Consider the following 13,092-nt stretch of genomic DNA (forward strand, 5'->3'; position numbering starts at 1 on the left):
TTTTAGCTCCTCTACAGATTTTAAGTTTATTTCAACCTCTTCGCCCAAAACAGAAAGACACACAGGTATGTCATCAGTGGGACTCCACACTAGGTTCTGGCCAGCCAATGACTTCAAATGGAAAAGTCCCAAAGTTGTCTTTTCCCGTCGCTCTGCAGCAGCAGTGGGAGAACTTCAAGGAGCAAGTGTCCAGTGGCTGACACTGGGGTCAGGTCTCCCTAGGAGCATGGGCTTGACTTGCTTTGGCTCCACAGCTTGGGGGCTCTTTTTGAGAGAGCTCTGGAGCACATAGGGCCCTGGAGCATTAGGTGCTAAGAGAATGGCCTAGTCCCCAAGTGTGTCCCACCAGAAATTGCAGATCGACTGTGTCAATATGAAGAGGAGCACCTACTTTGTGGCCATCCCCAGTCCAGGAGAAGCCTCAACTACATCGAAGGAGAAATCCACACACCTTCACAAAACTGCTTGTCTTCTATAAGATCAAATGACGTGAAAGGTGTTTTCTGCTTAGTGTTTTTATCTTGTACATCTTCCTATAGCTACACACAGAGATTGACCTTGATTGCTTTAACAACTGTGGTTTTCCAATATATGGCCATATTTATTTTTGTCATTTTCAAGAATGAAGGTCAAGTTGTTTACAATTTTTGCTACAGCAAACAACACTGTAATGGATATCCTTGTATAAATATCTGTATATGAATTCGGCTGTAGGAAAACTCCCAGGAAGAGAACTTCTGCAAATGCCTTTAAAGTTTGATATTGTCAAACTGAGCCCTAAAGGGAGCCCACCAATTCCCTATCCACGAGTGGAGCCCAGCAAGGCTTTGTCTGACGAGGCCGAGGTCTGTTGTGAAGGAAGGACAGCAGGCACTCTGAGGAACGAACTAAAAGTGTCTTTTGTTCTTTTCTCTCACAAAGCGTCTTTGGTGCTATTTGGGGGCCCTTGGGTGCTGACGCCCTGAAGATGGGGGACAGTTGTGCATTTCCCAGAGGGACATCTGGCAGAATCCCAGCTTATTTTTGGTAATTTGGTGACATGATCCTTACACGTCTAGGGGACCCTTGGCTTCCTCAGAAATGACCTATTTGTGACTGAATATTTAGCTGGCCTCTGAGTCCCCATGTCTGTTCTGTTATTTTGAAAACCTTAAGATGAAAATCTCCAAATTAGGATTTTACAGTCTCTATTATTTGGGACAGTGTATGGGTAAAACATGGTTTTTATTTTCGCTATTTAGTACGTAGCATTTTATTTTGGGAAATTGTAGGCATATATGTAAATAGAGATGCATCCCTGTGCTTCTCTCCCTGCCCAACTTCGATAACTGTCAATAATTGTTAATAACCCATCTAGTCTCTCTGACCCTTCTAGCTCTCCACCTTCTATATTACTTTAAAGCAAATTCAAGTTATTGTTTCATCCATAACTTACCATTTCATCCATATTTGTCTACCTTTAAAATATAAGTTATTTTCAAAAGGCATATTCACATTACCATTAGTGCACATAAAATAGCTAATAATTTTTCATACACTCAATCCAGTTCCTGTACAGATCTCCAATTGTCTCATAAAATTTTTAACATGATTTTTAAATGCCAGTATTTTAGTCAGCTTTTTTGCTGCTGTGACTAATAGATCTGGCTAGAACAATTGTAGAGGAAGAAAAGTTTATTTGGGGGCTCACAGTTTCAGAGGTCTCAGCCCATAGACAGCTGGCTCCATTCCTTGGGGCTCAAGGTGAAGCTGAACATCATGGCGGAAGTGTGTGGCAGAGGGAAGTGGCTCACATGATGATCAAGAAGTGGAGAGAATCCACTTGCCAGATACAAAATATATACCTCAAAGCTACATGCCTGATGCCCACCTACTCCAGTCACACCCTTCCAGCCTTAGTTACCACTCAGTTAATCCCCACTAGGGGATTAATTTACTGATTGGGTTGAGGCTCTCATGAACCAATAATTTCTCCTCTAAACCATCTTGCATTGTCTCATATATGAGCTTTTGGGGGATATCTCACATCCAAACCATAACAGCCAGAAAAGCAAATAGCCAGGGTCAGAAAAATGGAGTCCAAGTCTCAGATTCATCTCCTTTCCTGCTAGGTGACTTTAGATAATCCCTTTGCCTCTGTTTCTTAGAATTTTAGGGCTAGGAAAGACCAATGAATCTAAATACTTACAGATGATACTGATGATAAGAAGAGAATAGAAAACATTCCACTGTAATTTCTGGACCTAGAGTCCACATTTATAGAACTTCTATATTAGTGATCAGATCAATAAATGTCCACAAAATTCAATAAAAACCACAAAATCCATCCACTTTTGTCTGGTGAAAGAGATATGTTAGGGTCAGCGAATCCTTATCTTCTCTTCTTGGTAGACAGGTGCTTTTCAAGATGAAGTAGATATAGGAGCTGCCTTCAATTTAAGGTTTTTTTCTCAGTAGTGGGTGGGGATGAAACCCAGGGCTTCATGCATGCTAAGCAAGTGCTGTACCACTGAGCTACCCTCCCAGCCCACAGCACAAAATCTTAAACCCACACACTCCTTTAATAACTGCATGTTAGTTAGACTGAACGTGGGGAAGGAATTAAGGAAGAAAAAAGAGGGATTTGCCAGTGAGTCTGGAAGTGAAGCAATGCCCTTGGTAGTGCTCGTGTCACATGAGATAATGGGTACATAATAAAATAAAGTGCCATAAAATTATTATTAGAAAAATGAGGATCTCCAGATGGTTCCAAATTGCACTTGGTATTTTTCCCATTGAATTTCTATTAGCAGCAATCACATTTCTCTTAAAAGAAAAATTAATGTATTCTCTATCAAAATTTGGAAGACAAGATGAAGGAAAAGAAAATAAATATGTCTTAGTCTGTTTTTGCTTCTGTAACAAAATACCTCTGGAAAAACCCAGCCCTGTTTTATAGACTGGATAGTTCACAAAGAATGGAGTTGACTTGGCTCACCATTCTGAGGCTGGGAAGCCAGGAGCATGGTGCTAGCATTGGTCAGCATCTGTTAAGGGCCATCTTGCTGTAGCAGAACTAGGAGAGAGCATCCTGGTCAGACAGTAAGCATACCAGAGGGCTCACTATTGAAATAGCTGCTCCCTTGATAACCCATGAATCCTTTATTTCATTTGTCTAGGAATGGACTAACCCATTCAATGAGGACTGAGCCCTTAAGACTCAATCTCCCACCGGGGGTCCTAACTCCAAATAATATTGACATGTAAATTTGGGGATTCTATTTCCAACACATGAAATTATGGAGGAACATCCAAACCATAGTAGGCCAAATGAAGACACACGTTAGCAGGAAATTAGAATATTACTTAACAACACTAGAAGATTAAAAAGCAAAAGACCATTGTCAATACCTTCTCCTTGATGCCTGCTTGTATGGAGGTGGGGTGGGGTGGGTGGTGGGTCTAATAGGGCAGAGGGTAAGAGGGAGGAAGTCAACAAAGGTGCACCTGTGTTTCTCCTTGGAGTTTGATGAAGACAGATGGAGACCACCCTCTGCACCTGCAGCAGCAGCAGGTGACATCAGGCTGCCAGGAATGCTGTGCGTGCCTGTCCCCTCAATGGGTGAGATCTTCCACCAGGGAAGAGTTATGGAAGGGCGAGGGGTTAGTACCTTCTCTCTCTCTCTCTCTCTGTCTCTCTCTTCTCTTTTGGATCTGGGGATTGAACCCAGGGCTTGGCGAATGCGAGGCAAGTGCATTGCCGCTGAGCTACATCTCAGCCCTCTTCCCTCTCTTTTGAAGTCAGCAGTGCCCAGGATTTGTAGGGCACACGCTGGCCGTCACCTGAGCTCCTGGGCCCATGCATCTAGATGTGATCCTGTCACCTAAATGTAGAGAGGACTCCAAATTCCCAGCTCTGTTCCAACATCATGGGTGAAGAGTCTGCTGTGTCCTGAGGGGTCATGAGGAAGGGACAGATTGCAGAGGGGAGCAGGAGTGGGGGTCTCCACATGGACAGCTTTGAGGGAACCCAGGAGGAGTCTGCAAAGTCCTCTACCTAGAGCCCTTGGCTGGCCGTCACTGGTCAAAAGCAAGTAGATGAAGATTCCCAATTACCTTGACAACCAGATAATAGCCAGAGCCATTCCTTGGCAGTTTCCAGACTCCCCCACCCTTCCCCTGCACAACCACAGCACACACCAACGCTTCTCCTCTCCTTAATAGGCCTCGGGGATCACAAGACTCTGTATGCGAGGAAATGAGAGAAAATGAGGAAAACAGGGATCCCAGATGTGGGGAAGAGAGGTTTTCAAGCACGGATGGGAGTTGTGTCTGAATGGCTTGTCCCACTGTGACAGGAGGGAGGGGTCAGGAACGAGGCAGGGGTGAAGAAAGGGGGGCAGTTCCCAGCAAAGTTGGATATCGTGCAATTCCTTTGTTCGTTGTTTTCAGGAACCATGAAAACAGAACAAATGTAGAGGGACCAGCAGAACTCCCGCCTGGTTTCACTTCTGTCCCTCCCGCCACCTTCTCAGAGGCCTACTACGGAAACTTGCCTTAAGCCATTGGTGCCCGTGTGATTCCTGGTAGGTGCCAGCCTCCTTCTTCTCATTGATGCCATGGACAGTGTGGTGCAAAGTCAAAGAGACAGAGTCTCTGCCCTCTTGGGACATGCGTCGTTGGTGGGGAAGTCATAAAAAGCAAGTGAGCAAATTGGAACAAAGTGCGTTCCAAAGCAGGAACCTGAACTTAGGACGGAAGGAGAAGGACTGAGCCTGGGGGACAGGAGAATAAGAGAAGGTCTTTAAAGAAGAGTCATTAAAGCCAGGATCTGAAGGATGATTGGGAAGGATCAGGAAAGACAGAGATGTGGTGCTCGGCAGAGGAACCATGGGGGAGGGCGCTGAGGCAGGCTCACTCAGGACTTTCACCCCAGGCTTTGCTGGAGGACATAAAATTGGACCAAGGTGACTTCAAACCAGCATGAATGAGGGTCAGTATGGAAAGTCAAATGAAATAGGGTCTGAAGGCCGCAGAAGGTGTTTGCATTGTATTCTTAGTCCGACAGCAAGCCAGCCAATGCATTTAAGTTGAGGGTGGCAAAATGGATGTCTGTTTTAATCTCCATGTGGCTGCTGGGTGCAGACGGGTAGGAGGGTGCCAGAGGGGAGGCATGGGGATCACTTGGCTAATCATTTTGGTCCAGGTGAGAGCTGACGGAGACCAGGTAAGAGAATATATGATGGCATTCCTGCAACGGGCCTGGCTTTCATGTTCTTTTGTGTTCCCTTTAACTGGGAAAACACCATACACACACCAAAGCAAATGAATGAATGAATGAATGAATAAACAAATAAATAAAAGTGGTCAAGCAACAGATCTGCAGTCAATCCTGACATCATCCACTTCCTGACTGACCTTGGTTAGTCACCTAAACTCTTGTGTGAAAAAATGAGAGTTTGCACAGAGATTGGGATAACCCATGTAAGGTGATTAGATGCCAAGCATGGTGAAAAGCTCAAAAAATGGAAGCTAATGTTATTGACCATTGAAAACTTCAACCCATGCTACCCAGTGTCTGCTTTAATGGGTTGAAGAGGGAGTACTTTCCCTCTCCTCAATGAAAATATGAATCTGCAACAAAATAGAAAGATTTTATTTTACAGAAGCAATCTAGAGGGAGCTATCAAAGGGTAAATTTAAAGATGTTTAAAGATTTCGAAGTTATAAGCTACACAATGGGAAGAAAAGGACATTATGGTCACCAAGGTGGGTTTTGGAGCCAGAAAGATCTGGGCTTTGAGTCCTGGGTTTGCCACTTGCCAGCTCTGTGAACCTCAGGAATGTCACCTCACCTTGGGGAGCCCATCTTCTCATCTGCAAAGGTGGCCAATGGCCATGCATTCTGCGTAGGGTCACCATGAGGAGCGGACCCAAAAAATTCACTGCCGGTGTTGGCTGGCATGGGGCGTAGGACCCAGCAAGGGCTCAGCAGAAGGGAGGCCCTGGAGAAGGCAGCAAACTCCCACTGGTGCATCAGGGTTAGGACGCTTGTCTCCCTCAAAGGTGAAGCTTCTCTGGAGAACGAAGTCCATTTCACCGTGTCTCTCCGGGCCCTTGGTGGGTGGGTGTCGTAGTCTGCAGGGCCCTTGGTGGGTGGGTGTCGTAGTCTGCAGGGCCCTTGGTGGGTGGGTGTTGTGGTTAGTCTGCAGGGCCCTTGGTGGGTGGGTGTCGTAGTCTGCAGGGCCCTTAGTGGGTGGGTGTTGTAGTTAGTCTGCAGGGCCCTTGGTGGGTGGGTGTTGTAGTTAGTCTACAGGGCCCTTGGCGGGTGGGTGTCGTAGTCTGCAGGGCCCTTGGTGGGTGGGTGTTGTAGTTAGTCTACAGGGCCCTTGGTGGGTGGGTGTCGTAGTCTGCAGGGCCCTTGGTGGGTGGGTGTTGTAGTTAGTCTACAGGGCCCTTGGCGGGTGGGTGTCGTAGTCTGCAGGGCCCTTGGTGGGTGGGTGTTGTAGTTAGTCTGCAGGGCCCTTGGCAGGTGGGTGTCGTAGTCTGCAGGGCCCTTGGCGGGTGGGTGTCGTAGTCTGCAGGGCCCTTGGCGGGTGGGTGTCGTAGTCTGCAGGGCCCTTGGCGGGTGGGTGTCGTAGTCTGCAGGGCCCTTGGCGGGTGGGTGTCGTAGTCTGCAGGGCCCTTGGCGGGTGGGTGTCGTAGTCTGCAGGGCCCTTGGCGGGTGGGTGTCGTAGTCTGCAGGGCCCTTGGTGGGTGGGTGTTGTAGTTAGTCTGCAGGGCCCTTGGTGGGTGGGTGTTGTAGTCTGCAGGGCCCTTGGTGGGTGGGTGTTGTAGTCTGCAGGGCCCTTGGTGGGTGGGTGTCGTAGTCTGCAGGGCCCTTGGCGGGTGGGTGTTGTAGTTAGTCTGCAGGGCCCTTGGTGGGTGGGTGTTGTAGTCTGCAGGGCCCTTGGTGGGTGGTTGTTGTAGTCTGCAGGGCCCTTGGTGGGTGGGTGTCGTAGTCTGCAGGGCCCTTGGTGGGTGGGTGTCGTAGTCTGCAGGGCCCTTGGCGGGTGGGTGTCGTAGTCTGCAGGGCCCTTGGCGGGTGGGTGTTGTAGTTAGTCTGCAGGGCCCTTGGTGGGTGGGTGTCGTAGTCTGCAGGGCCCTTGGTGGGTGGGTGTTGTAGTTAGTCTGCAGGGCCCTTGGTGGGTGGGTGTTGTAGTTAGTCTGCAGGGCCCTTGGCGGGTGGGTGTTGTAGTTAGTCTGCAGGGCCCTTGGTGGGTGTTGTGGTTAGTCTGCAGGGCCCTTGGTGGGTGGGTGTCGTAGTCTGCAGGGCCCTTGGTGGGTGGGTGTTGTAGTTAGTCTGCAGGGCCCTTGGTGGGTGGGTGTTGTAGTTAGTCTGCAGGGCCCTTGGCGGGTGGGTGTCGTAGTCTGCAGGGCCCTTGGCGGGTGGGTGTCGTAGTCTGCAGGGCCCTTGGCGGGTGGGTGTCGTAGTCTGCAGGGCCCTTGGTGGGTGGGTGTTGTAGTCTGCTAGGGCTGTTGCAACACAGCACCACAAGTTTGGGGGGCAAAACAACAGAGCTTCATTGTCTCACAGTTCTGAGGGCTGGACGTTCGAACAAGGTATCAGCAGGACTGGTTCCTTCTGAGGCTGGGTGGGAAATCTGCTCCAGGCCCCTCTCTCAGCTTCTAGGGGCTGCTGGTGTTCCTTGACATGTGGCTGTATCACCCTGGTCACTGACATCACAGTCACATGATGTTTTCTCTGTGTATGACAGTGTCCAAATTTCCTGTTTTCATAATGACACAAAAATCATACTGAGGACCCATCTTAATGTCCTCATCTTTTTTTATTTATTTTTTTATTATTATTTTTTTATTATTATTGTATACAAATGGGATACATGTTGTTTCTCTATTTGTACATGGAGTCAAGGCATACCATTTGTGTAATCATACGTTTACATAGGGCAATGATGTTTGATTTTTTTTCCCTTCCCCCCCACCCCTCCCACCCCTCTTTTCCCTCTATACAGTCCTTCTTTCCTTCATTCTTACCACACTCCTTATCCCTAACCCTAAACCTAACCCTAAACCTAATGCTAACCCCTCCCACCCCCCATTATATGTCCTCATCCGCTTATCAGCGAGATCATTTGTCCTTTAGTTTTTTGAGATTGGCTTATCTCACTTAGCATGATATTCTCCAATTTCATCCATTTGCCTGCAAATGCCATAATTTTATCATTCTTCATTGCGGAGTAATATTCCATTCTATATATATGCCACAGTTTCTTTATCCATTCATCAACTGAAGGGCATCTAGGTTGGTTCCACAATCTGGCTATTGTGAATTGAGCAGCGATGAACATTGATATGGCTGTATCTCTGTAGTATGCTGATTTTAAGTCCTTTGGGTATAGGCCAAGGAGTGGGATAGCTGGGTCAAATGGTGTTTCCATTCCAAGCTTTCTGAGGAATCTCCACACTGTTTTCCAGAGTGGCTGTACTAATTTGCAACCCCACCAGCAATGTATGAGTGTTCCTTTTTCACCACATCCTCGCCAACACCTATTGTTGCTTGTGTTCTTGATAATCGGCATTCTAATTGGGGTGAGATGAAATCGTAGGGTAGTTTTGATTTGCATTTCCCTCATTACTAGGGATGTTGAACATTTTTTCATATATCTGTTGATTGCTTGTACATCTTCTTCTGTGAAGTGTCTGTTCATTTCCTTAGCCCATTTGTTGATTGGATTATTTGTATTCTTCGTGTAGAGTTTTTTGAGTTCTTTATAGATTCTGGAAATTAGCACTCTATCTGAAGTATGGTTGGCAAAGATATTCTCCCACTCTGTAGGCTCTCTCTTCACATTGCTGACAGTTTCCTTTGCTGAGAGAAAGCTTTTTAGTTTGAATCTATCCCAGTTGTTGATTCCTGCTTTTATTTCTTGTGCTATGGGAGTCCTATTAAGGAAGTCTGATCCTAAGCCAACAAGTTGAAGATTTGGACCTACTTTTTCTTCTATAAGATGCACGGTCTCTGGTCTGATTCCGAGGTCCTTGATTCATTTTGAGTTGAGTTTTGTGTAGGGTGAGAGATAGGGGTTTAATTTCATTCTGTTGCATATGGTTTTCCAGTTTTCCCAGCACCATTTGTTGAAGAGGCTATCTTTTCTCTATTGCATATTTTTGGCCCCTTTGTCTAGTATGAGAAAATTGTATTTATTTGGATTTGTGTCCATGTCCTCTATTCTGTACCATTGATCTACCTGTCTATTTTGGTACCAATACCATGCCGTTTTTGTTACTATTGCTTTGTAGTAGAGTTGAAGATCTGGTATTGCAATAACCCCTGCTTCGCTCTTGCTACTGAGGATTGCTTTAGCTATTCTAGGTTTTTTCTTCTTCCAGATGAATTTCATAATTGCTTGTTCTATTTCTGCAAGGTACATCATTGGGATTTAATTGGAATTGCATTGAATCTGTATAGCACTTTAGGTAGTATAGCCATTTTGACAATATTAATTCTGCCTATCCAGGAACATGGGAGATCTTTCCATCTTCTAAGGTTTTCTTGAATTTCTTTCTTTAGTGTTCTGTAGTTCTCATTGTAGAGGTCTTTCACCTCTTTTGTGAGATTGATTCCCAAGTATTTATTTTTTTCAAGGCTATTGTGAATGGGGTAGTTTTCCTAATTTCTCTTTCTGAAGATTCATCACTTATGTATAAAAATGCATTGGATTTATGAGCATTGATCTTGTAACCTGCTACTTTACTGAATTCACTTATGAGTTCTAAAAGTTTTATGGTGGAATTTCCTGGTTCCTCTTAATATATAATCATGTCGTCAGCAAATAGGTATAGTTTGAGTTCTTCTTTTCCTATTCGTATCCCTTTAATTTCTTTGGTCTGTCTAATTGTTCTGGCTAGAGTCTCAAGGACGATGTTGAATAGAAGTGGTGAAAGAGGGCATCCCTGCCTTGTTCCAGTTTTTAGGGGGAACGCTTTCAGTTTTTCACCATTTAGAATGATATTGGCCATGGGCTTAGCGTAGATGGCCCTTATAATGTTAAGGAATGTTCCCACTACCCCAATTTTTTCTAGTGTTTTGAGCATGAAGGGATGCTGTATTTTATCGAATGCTTTTTCTGCATCTATTGAAATAATCATGTGATTCTTAACTTTAAGTCTGTTGATATGGTGAATGACATTTATTGATTTCCGAATGTTGAACCAACCTTGCATCCCTGGGATAAAACCCACTTGATCATGGTGCACTATCTTTTTAATATATATTTGTATGTGATTTGCTAAAATTTTGTTGAGAATTTTTGCGTCGATGTTCATTAAGGATATTGGTCTAAAATTTTCTTTCCTCGATGTGTCTCTGTCTGGTTTAGGTATCAGGGTGATATTGGCTTCATAGAACGAGTTTGGGAGGGTTCCCTCCTCTTCTATTTCATGGAATACTTTGAGGAGTATTGGAATGAGCTCTTCTTTAAAGGTTTTGTAGAACTCGGCTGAGAACCCATCTGGTCCTGGACTTTTCTTTGTTGGTAGGCTTTTGATGACCTCTCTATTTCATTGCTTGAAATTGGTTTATTTAAGTTGTGTATGTCCTCCTCGTTCAGTTTAGGTAATTCATATGTCTCTAGAAATTTGTTGATGTCTTTGAGGTTTTCTGTTTTGTTGGAGTATAGATTTTTAAAATAGCTTCTAATTATGTTTTGTATTTCACTCATGTCTGTTGTGATGTTTCCTTGTTCATTCCAAATTTTAGTAATTTGAGTTTTCTCCCTCTTTCTCTTTGTTAGTGTGGCTAAGGGTTTATCAATTTTGTTTATTTTTTCAAAGAACCAACTATTTATTTTGTTAATTTTTCCAATTGTTTCTTTTGTTTCAATTTCGTTGATTTCGGCTCTGATTTTAACTATTTCCTGTCTTCTACTACTTTTGGTATTGGTCTGCTCTTCTTTTTCCAGGGCTTTGAGCTGTAGTGTTAAGTCGTTTATTTGTTGATTTCTACTTCTTTTTTTGAATGTGCCCCATGAAATAAATCTTCCTCTAAGTACTGCTTTCATAATGTCCCAGAGATTTTGATATGATGTGTCTTTGTTCTCATTTACTTCTAAGAATTTTTTTATTTCCCTCCTGATGTCTTCTGTTATCCATTCATCATATAATAGTGTATTATTTAATCTCCAGGTATTGGAGAAGTTTCTGTTTTTTATTCTGTCATTTATTTCTAATTTCAATCCATTATGATCTGATACAGTACAAGGTAGTATCTCTATCTTCTTGTATTTGCTAACAGTAGCTTTGTGGCATAAAATATGGTCTATGTTAGAGAAGGATCCATGTGCTGCTGAGAAGAAAGTGTATTCGTTCTTTGTTGAATGGTATATTCTATATATGTCCGTTAAGTCTAAATTGTTGATTGTGTTATTGAGATCTATGGTTTCTTTATTCAATTTTTGTTTGGAAGATCTATCCAGTGGTGAGAGAGGTGTGTTAAAATCGCCTAGTATTATTGTGTTGTGGTCTATTTGATTTCTGGAATTGAGAAGGATTTTTTTGATGTACGTGAATGAGCCAATGTTCAGGGCATAGATATTTATGATTGTTATGTCTTGCTGATTTATGCTTCCCTTAAGCAGCATGTAATGTCCTTCTTTATCCCTTCTGACTAGTTTTGGCTTGAAGTCCACATTATCTGAAATGAGGATGGATACTCCAGCTTTTTGCTGTGTCCGTGTGCATGGTATGTTTTTCCCCATCCTTTCACCTTTAGTCTATGGGTGTCTCTTTCTATGAGATGAGTCTCTTGCAGGCGCCATATTGTTGGATTTTTCTTTTTAATCCAATCTGCCAGTCTATGTCTTTTGATTGATGAGTTCAGGCCATTAACATTCAGGGTTATTATTGTGATATGATTTGTATTCCCAGTCATTTGACTCATATTTGTTTTTGACATGATTTGGTTTCTCCTTTATTTGGCTATTCCTTTAGGCTAGCGCCTCCTGTTGCTGATTTGCATCGTTGTTTTTCATCTCTTCCTCATGGAATATTTTGCTGAGAATGTTCTGTAATGCTGGCTTTCTTTTTGTAAATTCCTTTAGCTTTTGCTTATCATGGAAGGATCTTATTTCATCGTCAAATTTGAAGGTAAGTTTTGCTGGGTATAAGATTCTTGGTTGGCATCCATTTTCTTTCAGGGCTTGGTAAATGTTGTTCCAGGCCCTTCTAGATTTTAGGGTCTGGATTGAAAAATCTGCTGATATTCTTATTGGTTTCCCTCTGAATGTAATTTGATTCTCTTCTCTCGCGGCCTTTATAATTCTGTCTTTATTTTGTATGTTAGGTATTTTCATAATAATGTGCCTTGGTGTGGGTCTGTTGTAATTTTGTATGTTTGGAGTTCTATAAGCCTCTTGTACTTGGTTTTCCATTTCATTCTTCAGATTTGGGAAATTTTCTGATATTATTTCATTGAATAGGTTGTTCATTCCTTTGGTTTGTTTCTCTAAGCCTTCCTCAATCCCAATAATTCTTAAATTTGGCCTTTTCATGATATCCCATAATTCTTGTAGATTCTGTTCATGATTTCTTACCATCTTCTCTGTTTGGCCAACTTTGTTTTCAAGATTAAATAATTTGTCTTCAATGTCTGAGGTTCTGTCTTCCAGGTGTTCTATCCTGTTGGTTATGCTTTCTATGGAGTTTTTAACTTGGTTTATTGTTTCCTTCATTTCAAGTATTTCAGTTTGTTTTTTTTTCAGTATCTCTAACTCTTTCTTGAAATGATCTCTTGCTTCCCGTATTTGATCTTTTAACTGTTGATTGGTGCAATCATTTAATGCCTGCATTTGCTCTTTCATCTCCTCCTTCAATGCCTGCATTTGCTCTTTCATCTCCTCATTTGCTTCCCTGATTGTTTTAATTATGTACATTCTGAACTCCCTTTCTGACATTTCTTCTGCTGTGCTGTCATTGGGTTTTATTAATGTAGTATCTAGGTTTGTTTGGGACATTTTCTTCCCTTGTTTTCTCATATTGGTCAGCTGTCAGTGGGACCCTGAGATATTGCAGATTTCCTCTATTGGCTTATAGTGTCCCGGTAGATTTCCAGTG

Source organism: Sciurus carolinensis, chromosome 8, assembly GCF_902686445.1.
Source record: "Sciurus carolinensis chromosome 8, mSciCar1.2, whole genome shotgun sequence".
In the NCBI taxonomy this organism is placed as follows: domain Eukaryota; kingdom Metazoa; phylum Chordata; class Mammalia; order Rodentia; family Sciuridae; genus Sciurus; species Sciurus carolinensis.